At 46.7% G+C, this 25987-nt stretch overlaps 1 long non-coding RNA gene across 1 annotated transcript; it reads left to right on the forward strand.

Annotated features, from left to right (window-relative positions):
• Window positions 1-23176, forward strand: LOC144609924 (uncharacterized). Its single transcript, XR_013549381.1, has 3 exons — window positions 1-290; window positions 21698-21918; window positions 22413-23176. It is a non-coding gene; the product is annotated as an uncharacterized LOC144609924 (long non-coding RNA).
• The last annotated feature ends 2811 nt before the right edge of the window (window positions 23177-25987 follow it).

Raw genomic sequence — 25987 nt, forward strand, 5'->3', positions numbered from 1 at the left:
TGACAAAAGGAGCTGCCAGTCTTTGGACACGTTCGATGGAAGAAATGTTTTTAATTGTGTATGGTTCCCATGCTGCAACTGGTCATTACAAGATCATTACTAATTTCAGCGGCTCTCAACCTGCTGGTGGAATGAGCACCTTGTCACGCTACAAGATAGATTCTCCGCCACCTATCACCACCTGCCGATCACAGCCGATGCTGTCAGAGACGTCCAAAGATTCTTCAGGGAGACAGCAGTGATGATTTCATTTCTGGCCATTGATGGGATTTGCTGCAGGGAGCACAGAGGTATGACATTGGTAACTTTATTCAGAGACTTTCTCTCACTCACATGCCACCAACTCCTCTTGAACTGGCCCTGGGGGTCCTTCACAAATAGGAGGGGGAAATAATTCAGAAGCAAGGGCTCAGCTGAAATACTTACAGACCGTCTAGAGGATAGGTTTCTGTTATATTTAGAGGGATATACTAGACCAAGTGGACCCGATGGGCCCAAACCTCTCCTGCATTGGTGCCGCACCCTCTCCCCCCCCTCTCCTCCCTCCTCCCCTCCCCTCCCTCCTCCCCTCCCCCTCCCTCCTCCCTCCACCACCCCTCCCCCTGCCCCCCACTCCATCCCCTCAACCCCCTTTATCCTCCTTCCCCCTCCCACCCCCTCCCCTCTCCCCTCCCCCCTCCTCCACTCCATCCCCCTCAACCCCCCTTATCCTCCTTCCCCCTCCCAACCCCCTTCCCCCCACCCACCCCCTCCCCTCCCCCCACTCCATCCCCTCAACCCCCCTGATCCTCCCTCCCCCTCCCCCTCCTTTCTCCCCCTCCCTTCCCTCCTCCCCTCCCCTCCCCCTTCCTCCTCCCTCCACCACCCCATCCCCTCCCCCTGCCCCCCACTCCATCCCCCTCAACCCCCCCTTATCCTCCTTCCTCCCTCCCACCCTCTCCCTTCCCCCCCTCCCCCACTCCATCCCCCTCAACCCCCCTGACCCTCCCTCCCCCTCCCCTCCCCCTCCCCCTTCCCCTCCACCTCACTCAGCCCCCCCCTTGCTGCAGCACAACAGAATATTTAAACATAACACACTATAAACAACATGAGAAACGAGAAAGAAAAAAAAGTTCAGTGTGTATATTTACACCTACCCACAAGTACATATGTTTGCAGGTATATGTGTAAGAAAGAACTGCAGATGCTGGTTTAAATCAAAGGTAGATGCAAAATGCTGGAGTAACTCAACTCTCAGGCAGCATCTCTGGAGAGGAGGAAGGGTGACGTTTCGGGTCGAGACCCCTCTTCAGACACACACACACACACACACACACATATATATATATATATAAACACAAACACACCTACTCAAAAAATAAACAATAGTAGTGCAATAATAATAGTAATGATAATAATAGTCCATTGTAGTTCAGAGCTTATTTGAGGTTGTAGAGTTTAATAGCCTGATGGCTGTAGGGAAGAAGCTGTTCCTGAACCTGGACGTTACAGTTTTCAGGCTCCTGTATCTTCTACCTGATGGCAGTGGTGAAATGAGTGTGTGGCCAGGGTGGTGTGGGTCTCTGATGATGCTGGCTGCCTTTTTGAGGCAGTGACTCCGATAAATCCCTTCGATGGTGGGGAGGTCAGAGCTGGTGATGAACTGGGCAGTGTTCACAACTTTTTGCATGGGGGTTAGTTGCAATTCAAGGCTCGGCCTGATCACTGGCCAAATTGGGTGGCGTTGTGGCACTGCTGGTAGTGTATAGGTACAAAAAGGAACTGCAGATGTTGATTAATACTCAAAAGGACACAAAGTGCTGGAGAAACTCAGTAGATTGGGCAGGATCTCAGGAGAACATTGATAGGTGGTGCTTTGGGTGGAGACGCTTTGGCAGATTGTTTTATTAATGTCACATGTACCAAAATCCCTATTGCATAGTAAGGATGAATGAGCTGCTGCCTCACTGCTCCAGTGGGTTGCATTCAATCCTGACCTCTGCTTCTATCAGTGTGGAGTTTGCACATTCTCTGTGTGATGGGACAGGTTTCCTCCAACGTGCCGAAGACATGGAACGCTAATTTTCCACTGCAAATCTACCTACCGTAAGTGGGTGGTTTTTCGCACAAAGAGTGGCGGGTGTGTGGAACAAGCTGCCAGAAGAGGCAGTTGAGGCTGGAACAATCCAGACATTTAAGAAAAGGTTTGACAGGTACATGGATAGGACAGGTTTGGAGGGATACGGGCCAAACGCAGGCAGGTGGGACGGGTATAGCTGGGGCATGTTGGTCAGTGTGGGCAAGTTGGGCCGAAGGGCCTGTTTCCACACTGTGTCACTCTGTAACTCTATAATCGATGGCCATGTGTTATGGGGGGAGCAGGTGGGCAATGGGATTGTCCTTTCAGTCACCATTAACTCAGTGGGCCAAATAGCCTCTTCCCATATTATTAGAAAATATGGAAATAGACAATAGACAATAGACAGGTGCAGGAGGAGGCCATTCGGCCCTTCGAGCCAGCACCGCCATTCAATGTGATCATGGCTGATCATTCTCAATCAGTACCCCGTTCCTGCCTTCTCCCCATACCCCCTGATTCCGCTATCCTTAAGAGCTCTATCTAGCTCTCTCTTGAATGGATTTGACTCATCAGCTGATCCAATGTGACTGCTTGCTCATTGTATGATTGTTGAAGGCAATCCCCAAAGGTTGTATGATGTAAGGCAATTTGTAACAAGATTTGAAGGTTACATTTAAATAAGGAGGTAAAATTGAGCATACTTTTACGATTAGTGAGGATGCAACAATATCAGCAGATGTTTACTTTTAATCTCTTGCTGAGTGCAATATTATACAAAGTACGTGCTTATAAATTCTGTAGTGGTTTTAAGGAAAGCAAATTATAACTCCGAAATCCCTGTCCAATCTTCTCCACATGAGAACTATGCACCCTATCAGCCTGGTTTTGTTGGGACTGAATCCTTAGTGAGGCATCAAAGTGGAAAAGGTCTTCAGATAGAAAAGCAGAGGATAGACCTGGTCTGACTAAATGATGTGTGGGAAGGAACTGCAGATGCTGGTTAACACTGGAGACAAACACAAAATGCTGGAGTAACTCAACGGGACAGGCACCATCTCTGGAGAGAAGGAATGGGTGGCGTTTCAGGTTGCGAAGGGGTCACGACCCGAAACGTCTCCCTTTCGTTCTCTCCAGAGATGTTGTCTGTCCCGCTGAGTGTCTCCAGCATTTTGTGACTAAATGATGTGTTTGAGTGTGGTTTTGGGTCGAGACCCTTCTTCAGACTGAAGAAGGGTCTCGACCCGAAACGTCACCCATTCCTTCTCTCCAGAGATGCTGCCTGACCTGCTGAATTACTCCAGCATTTTGTGAATAAATACCTTCGATTTGTACCAGCATCTGCAGTTATTTTCTTATACCGTTTGAGTGTGGTAATAAGTTGTAGTTTCCCCTGCTGAGTGTGGCAAAGCAAGACCAAGCTAGGATGGGGACAGGGAAATGGGTCTGCAAGTTCTTTTAACTAGTCATCATGAACCAAACACTGATACACAGGGGATGACAGGGAATGGCTGGAGAGGTTATCTCCTGTCATTGTATTGGATACCATTGGAAGGAACTTGAGATCACATTTATCTGAATCCTCTCTCATTCCAATGCCGCATCCCAAAGCCAGCCCAGAATGTCTGGGAAAAGCCAGGATATTCCGGGATTATGATGCAGACATATCTCAGTATCTCAGCATTTCCAAATTTCCTAGCCACACGTCAACCCAGTTCCTATTTCCTTGCCAAGTAACTTATTACCACCTTGTAAGGGAGTCTATTGTAGAGCTGATTGAATCGCATATGTTCACATCTGTTCAGTGCAAACATGTGGAGGAGGACGGATCTGCAGATTCTGGTTTACACCAAAGGCAGGCACAAAACGCTGGATCAACTCAGCGGGTCAGGCAGCATCTCTGGAGAATAAGAATAGGCAAGAAGAGTCTCGACCACGATGGTGCAGGGGTAGAGTTGATGCCTTACAGCGAATGCAGCGCCAGAGACCCGGGTTCAATCCCGAATACGGGCGCCGTCTGTACGGAGTTTGTACGTTCTCCCCATGACCTGCGTGGGTTTTCTCCGTGATCTTCGGTTTCCTCCCACACTCCAAAGACGTACAGGTTTGTAAGTTAATTGGCTTGGTAAATGTAAAAATTGTCCCCAGTGGGTGTAGGAGAGTGTTAGTGTGCGGGGATCGCTGGTCGGCGCGGACCTGGTGGGCCGAAGGGCCTGTTTCCGCGCTGTATCTCTAAAAAAAAAGGCCCGAAACGTCACCCATTCCATCTATCCAGAGATGCTGCCTGTCCTGCTGAGCTACTCCAGCTTTTTGTGCCAATGTCTCAGGCATGCCTCTTGTTTGTAGACAAAATGTGTCCCTCTCACTCCATTAATAACGGATTCGAAACGTCGCCTATTCTTTTTCTCTCGAGATGCTGCCTGACTCGCTGAATTACACCAGCATTTTTTGTCTATCTTCAGTGCAAACTTACGTGGCATTGAGAAAAAGAATAGCTTTTTATTTTTACTTTTTTGCAATAACCCAAAATAATGAAATGTATTTTTAAAGTGCCACGTTGTGGGAAGCAAGGGGACAATTAGCTCACAGTAATAATGACCTGTCAGTTTCATTTTTGACGTGGAATGTGAATAACAACAGCCTAGATAGAGGGAGGGAGGGTGGATTGTCACTTAACTGCATGTAAAAAAATAATTCCACTGTACCTGGGCACATTGAATAAATTTGAATTGAATACATTTTATTATCCAAGTATGTATACATATAAGGAACTTGCCTTGGTGCTTTGCTCACAAGTAACAACACGACATACAGTAAACAATCAAGAATAAAACATAAAACATTAAGAATAGAACATTATAGTTTAAACAGGTGAAGAATGAAATAAAATACCAGAGCAAAAGAAGGCTACAGACTTTTGGTTGTTGAGCAGAGCTACTGCTCGTGGAACAAAAGCTGTTTTTATGTCTGGCTGTGGCTGCTTTGACAGTCCGGAGTTGCCTTCCAGAGGGAAGTGCTTCGAAGAGTTTGTGGCCAGGGTCAGAGATGATCTTGCCCGCTCACTTCCTGGCCCTTGCAGTGTACAGTTCGTCAATGGGGGGGGGGGGGGGGGGGGGTGGAAGGTTGCAGCCAACAACATTCTCAGCTGATCGATGATAATAAAGTACCATTGAATCATTGAATTCCCTTGCTGCTCTTAAAAATTGAGTCATGGATTCCTTACGTCTACCGAAGAGAGCCGACCAGCTCTCAGTTTACGAAAAAAACCTTGCCGGTGACACTCCAGCACTCCCTCATTGCTGCACAGGAGCATCACCCACTATTTCAGTGCTTCTGTCTCTGGGGAAGCCTGCCTTCAGGCACAGAGGCAAACATGAAAGGCCTAGATAGAGTGGATGTTGAGAGGATGTTTCTCAGAAGTGGGAGAGTCTAGGACGAGAGGGCACAGCCTCAGAATAAAAGGGTGTACCTTTGGAATGGAGATGAGGAGGAACCTCTTTAGCTGGAGGGTGGTGAACCTGTTGAATTTATTGTCACAGGCGGCTGGGGTTGCCAAGTCATTGGGTATTTTTAAAGCATAGATTGATAGGTTCTTGATTAGGAAGGGCATCAGGGAAGGCTGGAGTAAAGGGCCAGTGTGTCTCATTGCTTGTCAAATCCTTACCCATTGGTTGTGTCAGTTAAAATTTCCATTGAGCCTAAAACTAACACCAATCCAAGCATTACAGTGGTTAGTGCCACACCAGGAATTGTATTGGGTATCAGGTGAGCATCCTTCATGCCAACACGATGACCTTCAACGTTATCAGACTGAGTTATCAGATGAGCCCATCATCTCTTGGGAGCAAAGGATGGAGATCCAGTATTAGCCTCATAGGCCAACGTAGGGCCTTGAAATTAATCTGAAGTGTTGTAGGTTCTCTAGACTGTAATCAGGTGGCCCATTTTAGAGGCTGTGCAATTAACTCACTAAACTGCCAAACAGGAATTAAATGAGATTCCTAACGTGCCAAAGAGCTGACCTTTGAATGGATGACAGGAAATGTTCTCATTGTGCACTCACCTGGGTAATGTACTTTGGAGAGAAATGTCAGCCAAAGGTTTCTCTTAATCCATTTTTAATGCAAAATATAACACCATGGCTGCTCCAAGCCAGAAATGCCATCGGTACCACAGCACAGAGAGACACACCTAGTTATTTGCAAAACTGCCTGAAAGAAAAGCTTGCGACTCTTCAGTGATATAGTTCTGGAAATATAACTTTACCAATACTGTTTATGGTATTGGAACACAGGAGCTGAATATCCATCATTTTAACATTGGCGTTAATCTTTTCATTTCAAATGTTCAGTTTAGTTTATTGTCACCTGTACCGAGGTACAGTGAAAAGCTTTTGTTGCGTGTTATCCAGTCAGCAGAAAGGCAATACATCATTACAATTGAGCCATTTGCAGTGTATAGATTTTAGATTTAGAGATACAGCGCGGAAACAGGCCCTTCGGCCCACCGGGTCCGTGCCGCCCAGTGATCCCCGCACATTAACACTATCCTACACACACTAGGGACAATTTTTTAAAAACATTTAATTAACCCAGCCAATTAACCTACATACCTGTACGTCTTTGGAGTGTTGGAGGAAACCGAAGGTCTCGGAGAAAACCCACGCAGGTCACGGGGAGAACGTACAAACTCCGTACAGACGGCGCCCGTAGTCAGGATCGAACCTGAGTCTCCGGCGCTGCATTCGCTGTAAGGCAGCAACTCTACCGCTGCGCCACATGATAAGGGAATAATGTTTCGTGCAATGTCTGATCAAAGTTGGACACAAAATGCTGGAGTAACTCAGCGGGACAGGCAGAATCTCTGGAGAGAAGGAATGGGTGACATTTCAGTCTGAAGAAGGGTCTCGACCCAAAACATCACCCATTCCTTCTCTCCAGAGATGCTGCCTGTCCCAGCATTTTGCGTATACCTTCGATTTAGACCAGCATCTGCAGTTCTTTCCTGAACACAAAGTCTGATATAGGATAGTCTGAGGGTTACCAATGAGGTGGGTAGTAGTTCAGCACTGCTCTCTGGTTGTGGTAAGATGATTCATTTTAAATATGTTACATTCTCTACCAAAACAGTTGTTGCATGTCAGGGGACATACCTAAGAGTTTTACAGAAACAGCATGGAAACAGGCCTGCCGAGTCCACACCGACCATCGATCGCCTGTTCACACTGGTTCTATATTATCCTACTTTCTCATTCACACTCAACACACTAGGCGGTAATTTACAGCACCCAATTAGCCTCCAAAGCCGCATGTCTTTGGGATGTGGGAGGAAACCCACGCGGTCAAAGGGAGAACGTACAAACTCCGTACGGACAGCACCCGTAGTCAGGATCATACCTGGGTCTCTGGCGCTGTAAGGCAGCAACTCTACCACTGTGCCATCAGGTGCCCTCCAGGTTCTCCAGTTTCCTCCCACATCCCAATGATGTGCAGGTTTGTAGGTTAATTGGCACCCTGTAAATTGCCCCTGGTGTGTAGAGAGTGGATGAGAAGGTGGGATAATGTAGGACTGGCTTGTGAACGGGTGATCGATGGCCAGTGTGAAAATGGTGGGCTGAAGGGCCTGTTCTTGTATCTCTAAAGTAAAGTTTCACATGTAGACAGTGATTCATTGGGATGTTCCACAGAGAGAGATGTAATCCGACTGGGGCCAGTGAGGAAATGATGGAAACATTCAGTACAAATGGGTGAATTAAAGGAGAAAACTGGACCAGCAAGAAAGTTTACTATTTTTAGTTCTAGTGTTCCAACTTTCCAAACTTTGGCTCAGGTCTCAGTAATTACTTCTCGTACCTGGAGTGACAGCCTGAAACAATTTTGGCCAATGTTCCACAAGGGCTCTGTTGAAAGCCTTTAATTTAGTGGTGTTAATTGTAAGGAGTCGAGGCCACACACTGGGAAATACGTTTTGAAAGGCTAACTTGCAAAGTGAGAGTACACAATCTGCGGTTGAATTCCCTGGAATTTAGAGAATTAGAGCCAATTTAATATATTTTGAGAGTTTTGAAGTTTTGATTCCGTGGAAGTTGGGCTATACGCCGATCAGCCAAAACATTATGACCACTGACAGGCGAAGTGAATAACATTGATTATCTTGTTACAATTACACCTGTCAAGGGGTGGGATATATTAGGCAGCAAGTGAACAGTCAGTTCTTGAAGTTGATGTGTTGGATGCAGGAGAAATGGGCAGGAGTAAAGACCTGAGCGACTTTGACAAGTGCAAAATGGTTACGGCCAGACGACTGGGTCAGAGCATCTCTGAAACGGCAAGGCTTGTGGGGTGCTCCCGGTCAGCAGTGGTGAGTACCTACCGACAGTGGTCCGAGGAGGGACAAACCACAAACCGGTGACAGGGTGTTGGGCGCCCAAGGCTCATCGATGCGCGAGGGCAATGAAGGCTATCCCATCTGGTCCGAACCGACAGAAGGTCGACTGTGGCACAAGTCACAGAAAATTTTAATGGTGGTCACGGGAGGAATGTGGCACAATACACAGTGCATCGCACCCTGCTGCGTATGGGGCTGCACACGGAGGACCAACAGCATATTAAGGCAGGTGGTCATAATGTTTTGGCTCATCAGGTCATAATGTTTTGGCTGATCCGTGAAGATCTATATCTGTGTCAGAAAACAACTGGAACACTGAAAGCAGTTCAACTTAGAAAAGATACATTGGCCTTGGAAGGGATGCAAGGAAGGAAAGATACCCAGAATAAGATACAGAGGCAGAGATAGATAGATTATTGATTAGTGCGGGTGTCAGGGATTATGGGGAGAAGGCAGGAGAATGGGGTTAAGAAAGAAGGATAGATCAGCCATGATTGAATGGCGGAGTAAACTTGATGGGCTGAATGGCCTCATTCTGGTCCTATCACTGATGAATTTAAGAAGTGCAGGACTAACTCCGCGGGTATGGCAACATCCCTGGAGAACATGGATAGGTGACGTTTCAGGTCGGGACTCTTCTTCAGACTTGCCTTGCCTTGGTTAACAAAGAACGAGATTATGCAGAACAATATAAAAAAACATCTTTTTATTCACCAGTGATCACCTCTTAATTGTTACTGTTGAAGTGCCTTGAGACATCTTCTACATGAAGGATGCGTTACAAATATGGCTTGTATACACTGGAATTTAGAAGGATGAGAGGAGATCTTATCGAAACGTATAAGATTATTAAGGGGTTGGACACGTTAGAGGCAGGAAACATGTTCCCAATGTTGGGGGAGTCCAGAACAAGGGGCCACAGTTTAAGAATAAGGGGTAGGCCATTTAGAACTGAGATGAGGAAAAACTTTTTCAGTCAGAGAGTTGTGAATCTGTGGAATTCTCTGCCTCAGAAGGCAGTGGAGGCCAATTCTCTGAATGCATTCAAGAGAGAGCTGGATAGAGCTCTTAAGGATAGCGGAGTCAGGGGGTATGGGGAGAAGGCAGGAACGGGGTACTGATTGAGAATGATCAGCCATGATCACATTGAATGGCGGTGCTGGCTCGAAGGGCTGAATGGCCTCCTCCTGCACCTATTGTCTATTGTCTATAGGTTATCATTATTCACTTTATGTGCCATTTGCCTGTCTGACTTGAGTTTTAGTTGTGGCACGGCATGAAATACTGTGAGCCTGAAGCTGGACTGCCTGTGATACGGTGGCAGCGATCAGAGATAATGCAAGGAGGCATCCATCAGTGTTGTAAATGACACACATGACCCCAGATCTCCACACAGACTCCTGCCCAAAAATATTAAGGATTTATAGGTTCGCTTGCAAGCTGTGCAACAAAGTTAGAAGCGTGTATCTTTTCACATTAAAGTGCGGAATTCTTTACCTGGGACTCATCTATAAATCATTACCGTGGGGAGCCACAGTTTCTACATCACAGCATGGCCTGCCCTCAAGCTAACATTCCCCACCCCTCAATTATCCCTCCTTTCCATTTTGTCGGTGTTATTGTTATCTCTCGCTGCCTTTCAGTGTCGATTCCCCATTGCCGATCTTTCAACGGAGCTCCTGTTATTAGGGGCCAGCAGACCTTCATTTGACATTAACAAGGCATCCTGAGGAATGTTCGAAGCAGGACCTGTGCAACCTGACTCCAAAAGGCTTGGCCTCTTACTTTCCCTCAGGACCAAGCCTTCCACAGCGTCCACTGTGCCCGGACACTACTGTCGAGAATGTTTTACTGAAAGACAAGCCATTGGTTTGCAGCAAAGATAGACACAAAATGCTGGAGTTACTCAGCGGGACAGGCAGCATCTCCGGATAGTTCAGTTGATTGTCACGTGCAACGAGGTACAGCGAAAAGCTTTTTTGTTGCGTGCTAACCAGTCAGCAGAAAGACAATGCACGATCGCAGTCAATCCATTTACAGTGTACAGATACATGATTTGGGAATAACATTTAGTGCAAGGTAAAGCCAGCAAAGTCCAGTCAAGGATAATTAGAGGGACATCAGAGTTAGATAGTAGTTCAGCACTGCTGTCTGGCTGTGGTAGGACGATTGTCGTTTTGGGTCGAAACCCTTCTTCAGACCGCTATTTTTTTTAGATGAGGGAGTGGGGGCCTGGAAAACGGAAGTCATTGAAGAGCTCGTGAGGTGTCTTGGAAAAAGGTAGGGAGGGATTGGGCCAGGGGGGAATGGGATGGAGTCAAGGTATGTGAAAATTAGTTTAATGGGATAGGAGCAAGCAGAAACAATGGGGCTGCCAGGACCCATTCTGTTTGTGGATTTTGGGAGAAGATAAAACCGTGGCGTGCGGTCTCCTATTCTTTTCTCTAGAGATGCTGCCTGGCCCATTGAGTTACTCTAGCGTTTTATGTCTATCCGAAAAAATGTAGTTTGGTAGATTAAAATTTACTGCCATAAATTGCCCTTAATGTATAGGTGAGTGGTAGAATCAGGAGAGTATTGATAGGTAGTGGGGAGAATAAAAAACGGGATAAACATTGGGTTAGTATACATGGGGGGGGGGGTGTTGATGGTTAGTGCAGACTCAGTGGTCTGAAGGGCCTATTAGTATGAAGGTAGACACAAATGGCTGGAGTAACTCAGCGGGCAAGGAATGGGTGATGTTTCGGATCAAGACCCTTCTTCAGACTGAGTCAGGGGAGAGGGATACATAGAGATATGGAAGGATAAAGTGTGAAAACACAGATCAAAGGGTGTTCAAGGAAATGTATAATGGTACATTGTGTAGGAAAAAAACCTGCAGATGCTGGTTTAAATCGAAGGTAGACACAAAATACTGGAGTAACTCAGCGGGTCAGGCAGCATCTCGGGAGAGAAGGAATGGGTGACGTTTCAGTCTGAAGAGGGGTCTTGACCCGAAACGTCACCCATTCCTTCTCTCCCGAGATGCTGCCTGACCCGCTGAGTTACTCCAGCATTTTGTGTCTACCTTCGAATGGTACATTGTTAACAGAGGTATAGGTGACAATAGGCATACAATCAGTGATGTTTAATCAGGAGGACACTGGAACTAGTGGGTGAACTAGGATGGGGAGGGACAATTGCTATGCCCTATCTCGCTAGGATTCTGTGACTGCATGACTCTGTGATACACCGGGTCTGCAGGTAGTTCTGCTGTCTCACAGCTCTGTCGACTTGGGTTTGATTCAGACCTTCAGTGGAAGTTGCGTGTAGCTTGCATGTTTAGTTCAATTTAGTTTAGAGATATAGAGCTGACTAGAAGAATGGAGAATATCACCCGTAGTCGGGATCGAACCCGGGACTCTGGCGCTGTATTCGCTGTAAGACAGCAACTCTACCGCTGCGCCACCACGGCCATGTTCTCCCTGTGACGCCATGGGTCTCTCCTGGAAGCTGTGCTTTGCCACCACATTGCAAGCACACACTGGTTGTTGGGTTAGTTGTCCCTTGTGTAGGGGGGCAGTGGTGAACAGTGGGGTGTTTGATCAGAGGCACGTGTAAGAGAATAAGGTTACGGTGAAGCAAGTTGGTGAATGGAATTCAGTCTGAAGAAAGGTCCCGACCCGAAACTTCAGCGGTCCAAGTTTTCCAGAGATGCTGCCTGACCCGTTGAGTTACTCCAGTACTTTGTGTCGTTTTCTTTCATTTGAACGTTGCTCAAAGTGTTGACATAGACCTGATGGGCTGAATGGCTTCCTTCTGTTCTACTGAAATATGAATATAACACAAATATTTCACTTGGTGTAACAGCGTTTGGTATTTCTTGTAGTTATATAAGGAGTTATAGAAATGAAGGTTATTTTTTCCACCTTCTCTCTATGAAGATGTTCTTTTAATGGAGCAATGAATCATCAATAGGATTGGTGTCTGTGCCAATTGACCCAACTTGTAATGTTACTTGTGGATATCTGCCCAAAATTAAGTTCATTGCTTTGCTATTCTTATTTACAATTGGCTCTGTTGGGGCAATAGATACGTTCTGATTTAGTTACGTGAGGTTATAACACTTTGGCAATTTATGGGATTGCATTTGCCAGATTCCATCCATAAATTTGTCAGCATAACAGAGCAGTGAACTTTAAACTTACTAAATCTTTCCAATAACTGTCGTTCTTTTATATCTCGCCACATGTTAACTCATTTTAATGTTAACTCATTTGAACTCAGACCACGATTTGCATTAATATAGTCTGAAGAAGGGTCTCACCCGTTTCTTCTCTCCAGAGATGCTGCCTGTCCCGCTGAGTTACTCCAGCATTTTGTGTCTATCTTCGGTGTAAACCAGCGTCTGCAGTTCCTTCCTACACATACAGCACCTTCGATGATGTGAAGGAGCCCGAGGAAGTTCACCCGAGTGTAAACAGAAATGTGAAATGGAAGCAAGACAAGGTTGATTGAAGAAGGAAATGCTTAAAAGGGGAGAAAGAAGAGGATTAGCAAAGGAATTCCAGAGGTCTGGACTTTGGCACATCGAAATGCAAACCGAAAGGCAAAGGAACCAGATTTGGAGAATGATCCAAGGAGCCAAGAACTGAAGGAGTGCGTTGATTTTTGTGGTGGGAACTCTAAAGGAGCTGCAGTAAGATGTTTGGATACTTCAGCAGGGAAATGTATCCTAGTCTTGTACGTCTTTCAGAGTGATGCTGCAGAAAGACCCCCCCCAAAATTCATTAACATGTCTATGCAACAGTTATCCAGAAACATCAGTGCAACACACATTTGGACAATGTCAGTCTCCCCCCCCCCCCCCACATATACCCTGAGAGACCAAGTCTTTATCATTGCCTGTGGTATCCAGGAATTGAAATCATGAGAGGCATAGATTGGGTGGAAGCATTGAGTTTCTTGCCCAGGGTAGAGAAATCGAGAATCAGAGGACATAGGTTTCAGGCGATGGGGGGGGGGGGGGGGGGGGGATTTAACAGGAACATAAGGGGCTTGGGTCGCGGGGCTTAGGTCGGCCCGCTACAGACCTCTCATCGTCCGGCACGGCCTGAAATAGGCCGCGGGATTTTCTCTGCCTGGCGGGGGCTTCAATGTCGGGAGCCACGACCGCCCCGACGTGGCAACTTCAACAGCCTGACCGCGGGAGAAGACGGCAGGGGAAGAGAAAATACATTCTGGCCTTCCATCACAGTGAGGAGGTGACTGGAGGAGACTCACTGTGATGGATGTTTCTTTTTGTTTGATGTTGGTTTGTGATTGTGTGTGTTATTGCTTATTTTTATTGCTTATTTTTATTGGTCTTATTGTTGGACTGTGGGTAATCTTTCATTTCACTGCACATTTATGTGTATGTGACAAATAAATTGACTATTGACTATTGAAGGGGTAACTTTTCCATACAAAGTGTGGTGGGTATATGGAACGAGCTGCTGGAGGAGGTAGTTGAGGCAGGTACTATCGCAATGTTTAAGAAACATTTAGACAGGTACATGGATAGGACAGGTTTAGAGAGATATGGGCCAAACGCAGGCAGGTGAGACTAGTGTCGATAGGACATGTTGGTCAATGTAGGCAAGTTGGGCCGATGGGCCTGTTTCCACGCTGTATGATTATATGAGTCTATGATCTCCAGGATACTGCGGGAAGCAAAGCAGTAGAAGATTGGAAGTCACCCAAAGCATCAGCTCTCTTGTTGTGGCCCCATGGAGTGACCTTAAGCAGAGAGGTGAAGCAGAGCTTTTAAGGCGTACATTTCCAGAATGATGCACCTTTTCACTGAACTTTTGAAGTGCACTCACTGTTGACATGGGGAAGCAAGGCAGCTAATAACAATCTCAGCAAAGCGATGATACCTGTTAATCATCAATGATGCTTTCAAATAAATGTTGGTGAGAATTCCAGATAAAACGCCCCTCCTCTACTGAGATGTTTACATCCATTGGGAGGGAGGGAAAGAGAGAGGAGAGAGAGGGAGGGAGAGAGGGGGAGAGTGGGAGGGGGAGGGAGGGAGAGAGAGGGGGGGGAGAGAGTGGGGGAGAGAGGGAGGGGGAGAGAGGGAGGGGAGAGAGAGAGGGAGAGAGAGAGGGAGAGAGAGAGGGGGAGAGAAAGAGGGGGGAGGGAGGGGGAAAGGGAGAGAGAGAGAGAGAGAGAGAGAGAGAGAGAGAGAGAGAGAGAGAGAGAGAGAGAGAGAGAGAGAGAGAGAGAGAGAGAGAGAGAGAGAGAAAGAGAGAAAGAGAGAGAGAAAGAAAGAGAGAGAAAAAAAACCTCCACTGAAAGAGTTAACAGGAAATGATGGAAGAAGGGTCTCGACCCAAAACGTCACCCATTCTTTCTCTCCTGAGATGCTTCCTGACCTGCTGAGTTACTCCAGCATTTTGTGAATATGCTTCGATTTGTACCAGCATCTGCAGTTATTTTCTAACAGAAAATGATTGTCAATTCTTGAAGGGAGACTGAAAAAACAATGAATCAACGTCTTCCTTTCATTAATCAAAAAGTACTTTTTGTTGTGCAATGTTCAGTCAACTTGCGGTTCTCAAAAGATCCCGAACTGTGGCCAAGTGGCAGATTTGTGATGTACAGTTTGAGGATCTACCACCAGCACAGAGCAGAATGTGAATGAGCATTGATTTGTCGCGCAGAATGGCTGCTGCAGACCAGGTTAGTATTTTGTTATGTTTGCATAAAGTCCCGGGAGTCAGTTGTCCTGCCTGCCTGCCCGCCTGCACCCTCTCATAGAGGACATCTCTAGGTTACCCAAGCTCTTAGGGTCTGGTTTACCAGATGATTTATTAGCCTGGACTTCCAGCTTGTGTTGTGCCATTGTTATTTTTATCCACTGCACACACCACTGTTTGCTCGGGTTAAGGTGCCTTTGAAAGCTCAGTGTACGAGAGTTAACAGGTTTATTTTATTGTGCAATTGCAGCTTTGAAAACTGGAAAACAAAAGTTTTATTAGGGCATTTAAATTGAAGAGCATAAGTCCGACATTTCTGCTACAATCTCACTGCCTTTCCACCCACCCCCTCCCACAAAAAAAACATGCCATCTGGGGACTTGTTCCTTAGAAAATCACAGCCCCTCAGGCAACTGTGGCTTGTACATCCTCGATGGAAATTACGAGGATGGTGGAAGAGACCAAGGCAGATTGCAGCAGGCACCTCCCAGCTGTTAACAGCCCAGAAAGAAAGAAGGTGAGAGAGAGAAAGAGAGAGAGGGAGAGAGGGAGGGAGAGAGAGAGCAGGGGAGAGAGAAAGAGAGAAAGAAAGGAAGGAGCCTGTTCCATGAAACAAGCAGCAGAGGCAGGGAGAAAGGTTGCTAAGGTGAGGGGGAGAGATTCTTCACACTTAGATGAAGGGATTAAAAGTACCGTAAGCAAATTTGCAGATGATGCAAAGCTGGGTGATAGTGTGAACTGTGAGGAAGATGCTATGAGGTTGCAGGGTGACTTGGACAGGTTGTGTGAGTGGGCGGATGCATGGCAGATGCAGTTTAATGTGGATAAGTATGAGGTTATCCACTGGTGGTAAGAATAGGAAGGCAGATTATTATCTGAATGGTGTCAAGTTAGGAAAAGGGGACGTACAACGAGATCTGGGTGTCCTAGTGCATCGGTCACTGAAATGAAGCATGCAGGTACAGCAGGCAGTGAAGAAAGCCAATGGAATGTTGGCCTTCATAACAAGAGGAGTTGAGTATAGGAGCAAAGAGGTCCTTCTGCAGTTGTACAGGGCCCTAGTGAGATCACACCTGGAGTACTATGTGCAGTTTTGGTCTCCAAATTTGAGGAAGGATATTCTTGCTATTGAGGGCGTGCAGCGTAGGTTTACTAGGTTAATTCCCGGAATGGCGGGACTGTCGTATGTTGAAAGACTGGCGCGACTAGGTTTGTATACACTGGAATTTAGAAGGATGAGAGGGGATCTTATCGAAACATATAAGATTATTAAGGGGTTGGACACGTTAGAGGCAGGAAACATGTTCCCAATGTTGGGGGAGTCCAGAACCAGGGGCCACAGTTTAAGAATATGAGGTAGGCTATTTAGAATGGAGATGAGGAAAAACGTTTTCAGTCAGAGAGTTGTAAATCTGTGGAATTCTCTGCCTCAGAAGGTGGTGGAGGCCAATTCTCTGAATGCATTCAAGAGAGAGCTAGATAGAGCTCTTAAGGATAGCGGAGTCAGGGGGTATGGGGAGAAGGCAGGAACGGGGTACTGATTGAGATTGATCAGCCACGATCACATTGAATGGTGGTGCTGGCTCGAAGGGCCGAATGGCCTACTCCTGCACCTATTGTCTATTGTCTATTGTCAGATCCAGGCCGCATCCAAACTTAGTCACCAGGATAGACACAAAAAGCTAGGGTAACTCAACGGGTCAGGCAGTATCTCTGGAGAAAAGGAATAGGTGACGTTTCAGGTCGAGACCTTTCCTCAAACTGACAGTCAGGGGAGAGGAAACGAGTTAAGGTGAGGGAGTGGGGGCTCGGAAAGCAAAAGTCATTAAAAAAGACAAAGAGCTTGTGAGGTATTTTGGACATATGTTGGAAGGGATTGTACCAGGGGGGGGATAGAGGATGGATTTGAGGTAAGTGGAAATGATTTCAGTGGAGCAGGAGAAGGCAGAAACAATGGGTCTGCCAGGGCAGTTGTGTTTGTGGAATTTGGGGAGATCATGCCATGCGGGGCTGGGGAACGATAAGGTTGGAGTCTGTGGAGGGCAGGCAGCTGGAAGTGAGTGATAGGAAAGAATTAGGCCATTCTGCCCATCAAGTCTACTCCGCCATTCAATCATGGCTGATCTATCTCTCCCTTCTAACCCCATTCTCCTACCTTCTCCCCATAACCTCTGACACCCGCACTGATCAAGAATCTAACCATCTCTGCCTTAAGAATATCCACTGACTTGGCCTCCACAGCCTTCTGTGGCAAATATAATGCCACAGATTCACCATCCCTGACTAAAGAAATTTCTGCTCATCTCCTTCCAAAAAGGACGTCCTTTAATTCTGAGGCTATGACCTCTAGTCCTAGACTCTCCCACTAGTGGAAACATCCTCTCCACATCCACTCTGGCACTGGAGAGCCCAGTTCGATGCTGACCTTGGGTGCTGTCTGTCTGGAGTTTGCACGTTCTCCCTGTGCTACAGTTTCCTTCCTTATCCCACAAACGTGGGGTTTATAGGTTAGTTGCCTGTGTAAATTTACCCCTGGAGGGTAGTGAGTGGGAGAAAGTGAGATGATAGAACTAGTGTGAGCTATAATCGAATGTGCATAAGACATTATGCAACATGTCTACAAGCATCGTCTACGTGTGCCAAGTCAATGACTGAGGTGGGATTGCCCTTGCTTCTGAAGCTTTGCACTCAGACATAGAAACATAGAAAATAGGTGCAGGAGTAGGCCATTCGGCCCTTCGAGCCTGCACCGCCATTCAATATGATCATGGCTGATCATCCAGCTCAGTAACCTGTATCTACCTTCTCTCCATACCCCCTGATCCCTTTAGCCACAAGGGCCACATCTAACTCCCTCTTAAATATAGCCAATGAACTGGCCTCAACTACCTTCTGTGGCAGAGAATTCCACAGACTCGCCACTCTCTGTGTGAAGAAATGTTTTCTCATCTCGGTCCTAAAAGACTTCCCCCTTATCCTTAAGCTGTGACCCTTGGTTCTGGACTTCCCCAACATCGGGAACAATCTTCCCTCTCCATCTAGCCTCTCCAACCCCTTAAGAATTTTATATGTTTCTATAAGATCCCCCCTCAGTCTTCTAAATTCCAGCGAGTACAAGCCGAGTCTATCCAGTCTTTCTTCATATGAAAGTCCTGCCATCCCAGGGATCAGTCGGTGGCCTCATCCTAGTGGGAGGCTTGTCAGAGGCGAGTCACATTAATGGGACTAAAAGATTGAGAAATAATGTTCGGGGTTTGACCCCCAATCTGCACAGAGCTTGTCCCAGTGAAGGACCCACTGCTAACATTACATGATGCAGCAGATATAGAATGAAGAGGAATTTCTGTGTGACGCCAAAAGCGAGAAGAATTCTCCACGGACCCTTTCAATCAATAACTTTCAGGGCAATGGTCAGTTCAAGGAATGGCCATCTGTAGTAACAAGGAACTGCAGATGCCGCTTTACAAAAAAAGTCACAAAGTGACGGAGTAACTCAGCGGGTCAGGCAGCATCCCTGGAGAACATGGATAGGTGACGTTTCGGGTCAGGATTGTCTTCAAGTAGCCTGCATTACAAAAGAGCAAAACTCCTACTGTCAGTGTTTCTAGAAGTTCAAGTGTTCATGAACACTTTATACCAACTCTCCCTTTAAATTATTTAGAGAGACTAACTACTCAAAACTGGACCGAACCTTTAGTTTATCCAGGGCGGGTTGGTCAGCTACCTGTTCCTCCCGGGCAAGGGAGATGAGGATGTGAATTTGTGTCTGAATTTCCTCTCTGCGAAGCTTTGGAATCTCAGAGGGATGCGGCCTGCTGCCGAGGTCTTGTTGTTTCTCCCTTGATAAATGGCCTTTTCAGCCAGTGGCAGGTGGTGATAAGGCTGGACTGTTGTAGGGATGGAGCCAAGGACATTCATGACAAGGTCAGAGTCACAGCCGGGTAGTTTGTTGGTTCTCTTTGCCGGCAGTGCTGATTGCCTCCCAGCCTTGATAAGCTCTAATTCCCGACTGCTAACAGAGTAAGCCCTTGGTGGTTGATGTTCTTGACAGTGCTAAAGAACCTGCATATGTTCTGTTAGTCAGGGAGTTGCTGGATCTTCCCACACACCATCTGTTCTGCCGGCCTTCAGTTTTCTAATGGACCTCGGCCTGAGGAATTGTCCCTTTTCTCTCCAGTGCGAAGTTTCCCGGGCCCGACTTGGTCGCTGTGGATTGGGAATGCGGGAGGGAGTGCATTGCATGACAGGGGAGTGGGCCGCTGGAGGCCCTGCAACAGGCCGGGGCTGGGCTGGGCCGGGCGCTGATCCCAGAGGCCAAGCCCGTGGACCAGACACGGCTTTCAGTGGCAGAGGACACCACGGCCACACTTGCCCAGGCCGACCCAGCAACACCACCAGCACAACAGACCTTCATGGTCAGATCAAGATGCCCGCACTTACAACAACTGGGACTTGAAAATGGTGCCAAACTGGCAAATCTGTGTACTACTGCTATACACTTGTACTATTTCCAAGATGCTTATCTAAGATGTATCTAAGTGCCGATGTATAGTGAAACATGCTGCACTGTGTACTAAAATGAATTTCACTGTGCTGCAGTACATGCGACAACATAAAGCACCAGACCATATTATTCCTATCCACCAGCACCTGATTTAGCCACTGGGTTGCCTTGGTTGGTCTCATCAAAACTGTCCGGGCGTTTTCTGTACAATCACTGTAGCGGATTCCAGCGGGTTTTGTGGCAAACCAGGCACTCAACACAACAGGAGGCTGCACTGGCTCAGCACTGTGAAGGAAGCCACAGGCGCCCACAGGTTGCCAGAGCTGGAGAGGGAATTGTGCACAACAATGTTGAATGCAGTCGGAAGGAACTGCAGGTGCTGGATTGCATCAATAAGCAAAAGAGGAAGGTGGAATATCACTAAATGCTGGAGTACCTCAGCAGGTCAGGCAGCGTTACTGAGATAATGAGTTAATCCAGCTACCTCAGCAGGTCAGGCAGCATTACTGAGATAATGAGTTACTCCAGCATTTTGTGATACCTTCGATTTGTACCGGCATCTGCAGTTATTTTCCTACACAAAGTGGAATATGAGGGTAATCTAACGAGAAACTTAACAGCCGGCTGTGAAGCTTCTGAACGAGTATAAACGCACGTGTATTAAAGAACGTTGCTCTTTTTTCCACTTAACAAACTATATTGGGGAATAAGGAAACGCAGATACATTTAACAAGTAACAGAAAACTGGAAATAGTGGAGAATAGACAGACACGAAATGCTGGAGTAACTCAGTGGGTCAGGCAGCATCTCTGGAGAAAAGGAATAGGTGACATTTCAGGTCAAGACCTTTCTTCACGCTGTGAGTCAGGGGAGAGGGAAATCAGAGGTATGAAAAGGGGCAGAACAACACAGAGTCGGCGCCGATGGCCAAGGAGCCCACAATGGTCTATTGTTGGCTGTGGAGGAGGTGATAACAAAAGGACAGTGAAACTAGTAAGACTCAACTCTGGGCGACTAGGAAAGTTCCATCCGATAATATGGCAAGAACTTTGCTTTGCAGGAGAAATGTCCTTTACATTTTCAAATGATTTATTTCATTGGATTATAGAAACTCTCAGTGCGGAAGCCTATTCAGCACTTTACTTGCTGTGTTGGCAGTTTAAATGTCCAGTTGCCCCCTCTAACTTATCCCAGCTTTTGGTTGGCGACCCTGGGATTCGTTGTAATTAGGGCAGAGATTTAAGGTGAGAGGGACAAAGTGAGAACAGAGGGGCGGGAGAGGGGTGGTGGGGGGGAAGGAGATGGAAGAGGGACTATATTGAATACTTTAAGAAAATAACTGCAGATGCTGGTACAAATCGAAGGTATTTATTCACAAAATGCTGGAGTAACTCAGCAGGTCAGGCAGCATCTCAGGAGAGAAGGAATGGGTGACGTTTCGGGTCGAGACCCTTCTTCAGACTGAGTTACCCATTCCTTCTCTCCTGAGATGCTGCCTGACCTGCTGAGTTACTCCAGCATTTTGTGAATAAATATTGAATACTTTTGTAACTTGGTCAGCACCCTTTATCTATCTACTTTTGCACACTTGCACTGCTTGCAAACAAAGAATCTCACTGCACGCGCCAATAAAGTACCAGTCAATTAAAAAAATATAGGTCTATTCCCAGTGCTTTTAGATCTGTGACCTCTACCCCACCTGCAATCTCTCAACCTTGGTCAAATCCTTGAAACCCAGCTGAAGGTCAGTGTTGTTCTCACTTCCAGGGAGAGCTGACCTAGATAGGACACTGCAATTCGATTTATTCACAAAATGCTGGAGTAACTCAGCAGGTCAGGCAGCATCTCGGGAGAGAAGGAATGGGTGACGTTTGCAATGGCTGGCTCGTTTCAGCTTCATGCAGAAGCCCCAATCGAACAGTTGACTTCAGAGCAGTGGGTGAGAGATGGCACCACACAAGCCCTGGGGGCGTTACGATGTGCTATTCTTCCTCCAGTTGTACCTGCTGTTCATGTGATTTGTTCCAGATGCATGGTTTGCACCAGCAACATCAAATGCGTCCTGCTTACCAACCGAGCTCAACGCTGTGGGGCGGCACGGTGGCGCAGCGGTAGATTTGCTGCCTCACAGCTCCAGAGATCCGGTTCCGATCCTGACTACGGGTGCTGTCGGTACGGAGTTTGCAGGTTCTCCCCGTGGGTTTTTCTCCGGGATCTCCGGTTTCCTCCCACCGTCCAAAGACGTGCAGGTTTGTAGACTAATTGTCTTGGTATAATTGAAAATTGTCCCTAGTGTGTGTAGGATAGTGTAAGTGTGCGGGAATCACTGGTTGGCGCGGACACGGTGGGCCGAAGGGCCTGTTTCCACGCTGTATCTCTAAACTATACAAAACCAAACACTGCATGTCCATTGACCCCCCCTCCCTCGAGGCCCCATTGTCTACACAGAGCACTGAACAATAGTGTCAATTGCAGAAGTACCTGCAGGACTTCCTGATCAATCTTCAGCTTTAAATCCACCATGTAACACGTAAAAGTAACATGCCCTGTGTGGCAGCAATTCTATTCTGTCCTGTTAATCCTCTGTGTTGAGTCGGTAGAGACCAGGTTTGCTGCACAGGCAGGGAAGTTGCACAACAGAGAAAAGACCCTGGAGCAACTCAGCGTCTTCCAATTTACTTCCACCAGGCCACACGTCTTTGTTAACCTCTGCCCTTTTTAATTCACCAACATGTTTCCTCAGCTCTGGGGTGCGATGCATGAAGGAGGAATCGAGATGCAGATCAATTTAATTTAGGCTATTGCGGAGATACAGCATGGAAACAGGCCCTTCGGCCCACCAAGTCAGTGCTGACCAGCGATCCCCGAACACTAACACTATCCTACACACTAGGGGACATTTACAATCTTTTACCGAAGCCATTAACCTACAAACCTGTGCTTCTTTGGAGCGTGGGAGGAAACCGGAGCATCCAAGGTAAACCCACACCCGTCAAAGGGAGAAGGTATAAACTCCATACAGAGAGGACCCGAGGGCAGGATCGAACCTGGACTAGTGCTGTAAGGCAGCAATTCTACTGCTGCGTCACTGTGACACCCATTGTTCTCTACAGTCCTGCACTTTTCTTTTGATGTCAAACAAGAATAATAACATGGTGTCTTCACCACAGTCTCTCTTAATGGCCGGGGATTGGCGGCCAACTTAAGAACTGCCTGCAAAGCAGAGGAATGCTGGAGCTCCAATGAAACAACATGGCCATGCAAGGTCAGGACAAACTGGGAATCCCCACTGTTCACTGGGAGAATCCTGCTTCATTGAGGGGCCAGGTCGAGGCTGGTGCAGAGTCATTGCAGAGACCCTTCGCAGATCATTGAAGATAGATCGGTACAGCACAGGGACAGGCCCTTCGGCCCACAATGTCTGCACCGAGCACGATGGTGCATGAAACAAATCCCTGTGTAGGAAGGAACTGCAGATGCTAATTTAAACCGAAGATAGACACAAAAAGCCGAAGTAACTCATCGGGACAGGCAGCGTCTCTGGAGAGAAGTAATGGGTGACATTTCAGGTCGAGACCCGAAACGTCACCCATCCCTTCTCTCCAGAGACGCTGCCTGCCCCACTGAGTTACTCCAGCTTTTTGTGTCTATCTTCAGCTTGAAACAAATCGCTTCTACCTGCACGTGATCTATAACTCCAGTCCCGACATATCTATGTGTCTGTGAGCACCAAAATAAAGAACAGCTTCTTCCTAGTTTCAATCAGACCCTTGAACACTGTACAGCACTAACCTCCACCTCAGTGACTATGAAACTATGGACTGTTTGTGGTTGTATTAAGGGTGTCATTTTTTTAATGTACTATTATCACAGTGATTATTGAGGTATACTGAGGTTTTAAAAAAATTATTAAAATATATTGATGTGTATTACTTTTATGTGGTTGTTAAGCTGCTGAAAGTAACGATTAAATGTTTCTATTTTCAGTACATATGACAATTAACCTGTTCACTGCCAAGGTTTTTGTACTGTTGGCCAGGACTCAAGTATACTCAGGGTGGCACTTAACAGGTTAAATACTCTTGACGCTCTCATGCCCGTGTACCCATCATACAACACAGACCTTGACCTTGATAGAATGGCCGATTCATGATTTTATTTCCCCACACACACACATTCTGAATGAGAGTCCAGAAAGCCTAGACTCCCTTAACATTGCACCACACTGTCCACCCAGTCTCTGTCTCAATAAAATGCAATTTCATTCAGTGAAAGTCTGACACCAAAAAAAATAATTCCACCATCAGATCCAGGCTTCCACGGCCAGTGACATAAAAACATAGAAACATAGAAAATAGGTGCAGGAGTAGGCCATTCGGCCCTTCGAGCCTGCACCACCATTCAATATGATCATGGCTGATCATCCAGCTCAGTAACCTGTACCTGCCTTCTCTCCATACCCCCTGATCCCTTTAGCCACAAGGGCCACATCTAACTCCCTCTTAAATATAGCCAATGAACTGGCCTCAACTACCTTCTGTGGCAGAGAATTCCACAGACTCACCACTCTCTGTGTGAAGAAATGTTTTCTCATTTCGGTCCTAAAAGACTTCCCCCTTATCCTTAAGCTGTGACCACTGGTTCTGGACTTCCCCAACATCGGGAACAATCTTCCTGCATCTAGCCTCTCCAAGCCCTTAAGAATTTTATATGTTTCTATAAGATCCCCCCTCAGTCTTCTAAATTCCAGCGAGTACAAGCCGAGTCTATCCAGTCTTTCTTCATATGAAAGTCCTGCCATCCCAGGGATCAATCTGGTGAACCTTTTCTGTGATGTAGGAGACATGGCGGCCAATTTGTGACCAGCAAGCTCCCACAAGTAGTAAACTGACAGATGATAAATGATCATCTGTTCCTTGGTTTTACATACTGACTTTGCCACGGTAAACATTTCACTGTGACATCCTATACTCTGCAACACGACTAAAGCAGGATGTAGTTACAATAAATCATTCATATCATGGTCACCACATCCCCTAAAACAGCCAGCCGCGCTGTATCAAATGATGCCCAATACAAAGCCCAGTGTCTCGAATCACTAGAATTGAAAATTCTAGCTACTTTTACATTAACAATGAATAGAAAGCACTGTGTTATTTTCAACTGCCTCCTTCCCAATTCTCATAATCAAGTTATTGAAGGTTGGGCTGCTTTTTTGTTTCAACTCTGAAATCTCCAAGAGCTTTCAAGGGGCGGCACGCTGGCGCAGCGGTAAGGTTGTTGCCTTGCAGCACCAGAGACCCAGGTTCGATCCCGACTGTGGGTGCTGTCTGTGCGGAGTTAGTACGTTCTCCCCGCGACCACGTGGGTTTTCCCCAGGTGCTCCAGTTACCTCCCACACTCCAAAGACGTACAGGTTTGTAGGTTAATTGGCTTGGTATAAATGTAAAATTGTCCCTAGTATGTGTAGGATAATGTTAATGTGCAGGGATCGATGGTTGGTGCGGACTCGGTGGGCCGAAGAGCCTGTTTCTGCGCTGTGTCTCTAAACTAAACTAAACTAAAAAAAAGATAGACATAACTGATGGAGTAACTCAGCGGGACAGGCGAGAAGAAATAGGGTGACGTTTCGGGTCGATATCTTTGGTTTAAACCGGCATCCGCAGTTCCTTCATAAACTAAAAAAAACATGGGCGATTAAGATTTTTGTTTTGATCGCATTGTAAATTCTTTGGCGTGTCAGAAACCTTTCATTCCAGTAAAGTACATGTTGTAATTTAACTGACTTTCAACCGTCTCGGAAAAGATGAAGGGCTTCTACAAAAGGATTAATTTCCGCTGTAGATTTAAGAGAGGGTGATGTGCCACTGCAGTGTAGCAAGCCATGGACAGCAACAACTCACCTTTGTAGCATCCCGTGCGAGACTCCCAATCTCATTCCTGCTCTCCACTGCCAAGGAACGAGTGCAGGTGAGTTGAGGGGCTTGTCGTTGTACGACATTTGAACTTGCGTGATTCTTGAATTCCAGCTCAGAAGTCTGGTTGCCATCCAAGCTAATTGGTGTCCCCCTTAACCCAGTAAGAGCTTAATCAAAGTAGCAGCGTCCTGAATATTTGCAGGGAATGGAGGGGTGTGGATCATGTGCAAGCAGATGAGGTTAATTTATCGGTATCATATTTGGCACAGACATGTGAGCCAATGGGCCTGTTCCTGTGCTATACGCTACTATGTTGATCGCCCCGAATCGGAGGGCCCGACCGCCGTCTAAGGGAGCCAAGATCGTCCCGTCAACGGAAGGCTCGAGGAACAAAGAAGGG

This window comes from Rhinoraja longicauda, chromosome 35, assembly GCF_053455715.1.
Source record: "Rhinoraja longicauda isolate Sanriku21f chromosome 35, sRhiLon1.1, whole genome shotgun sequence".
NCBI lineage: Eukaryota > Metazoa > Chordata > Chondrichthyes > Rajiformes > Arhynchobatidae > Rhinoraja > Rhinoraja longicauda.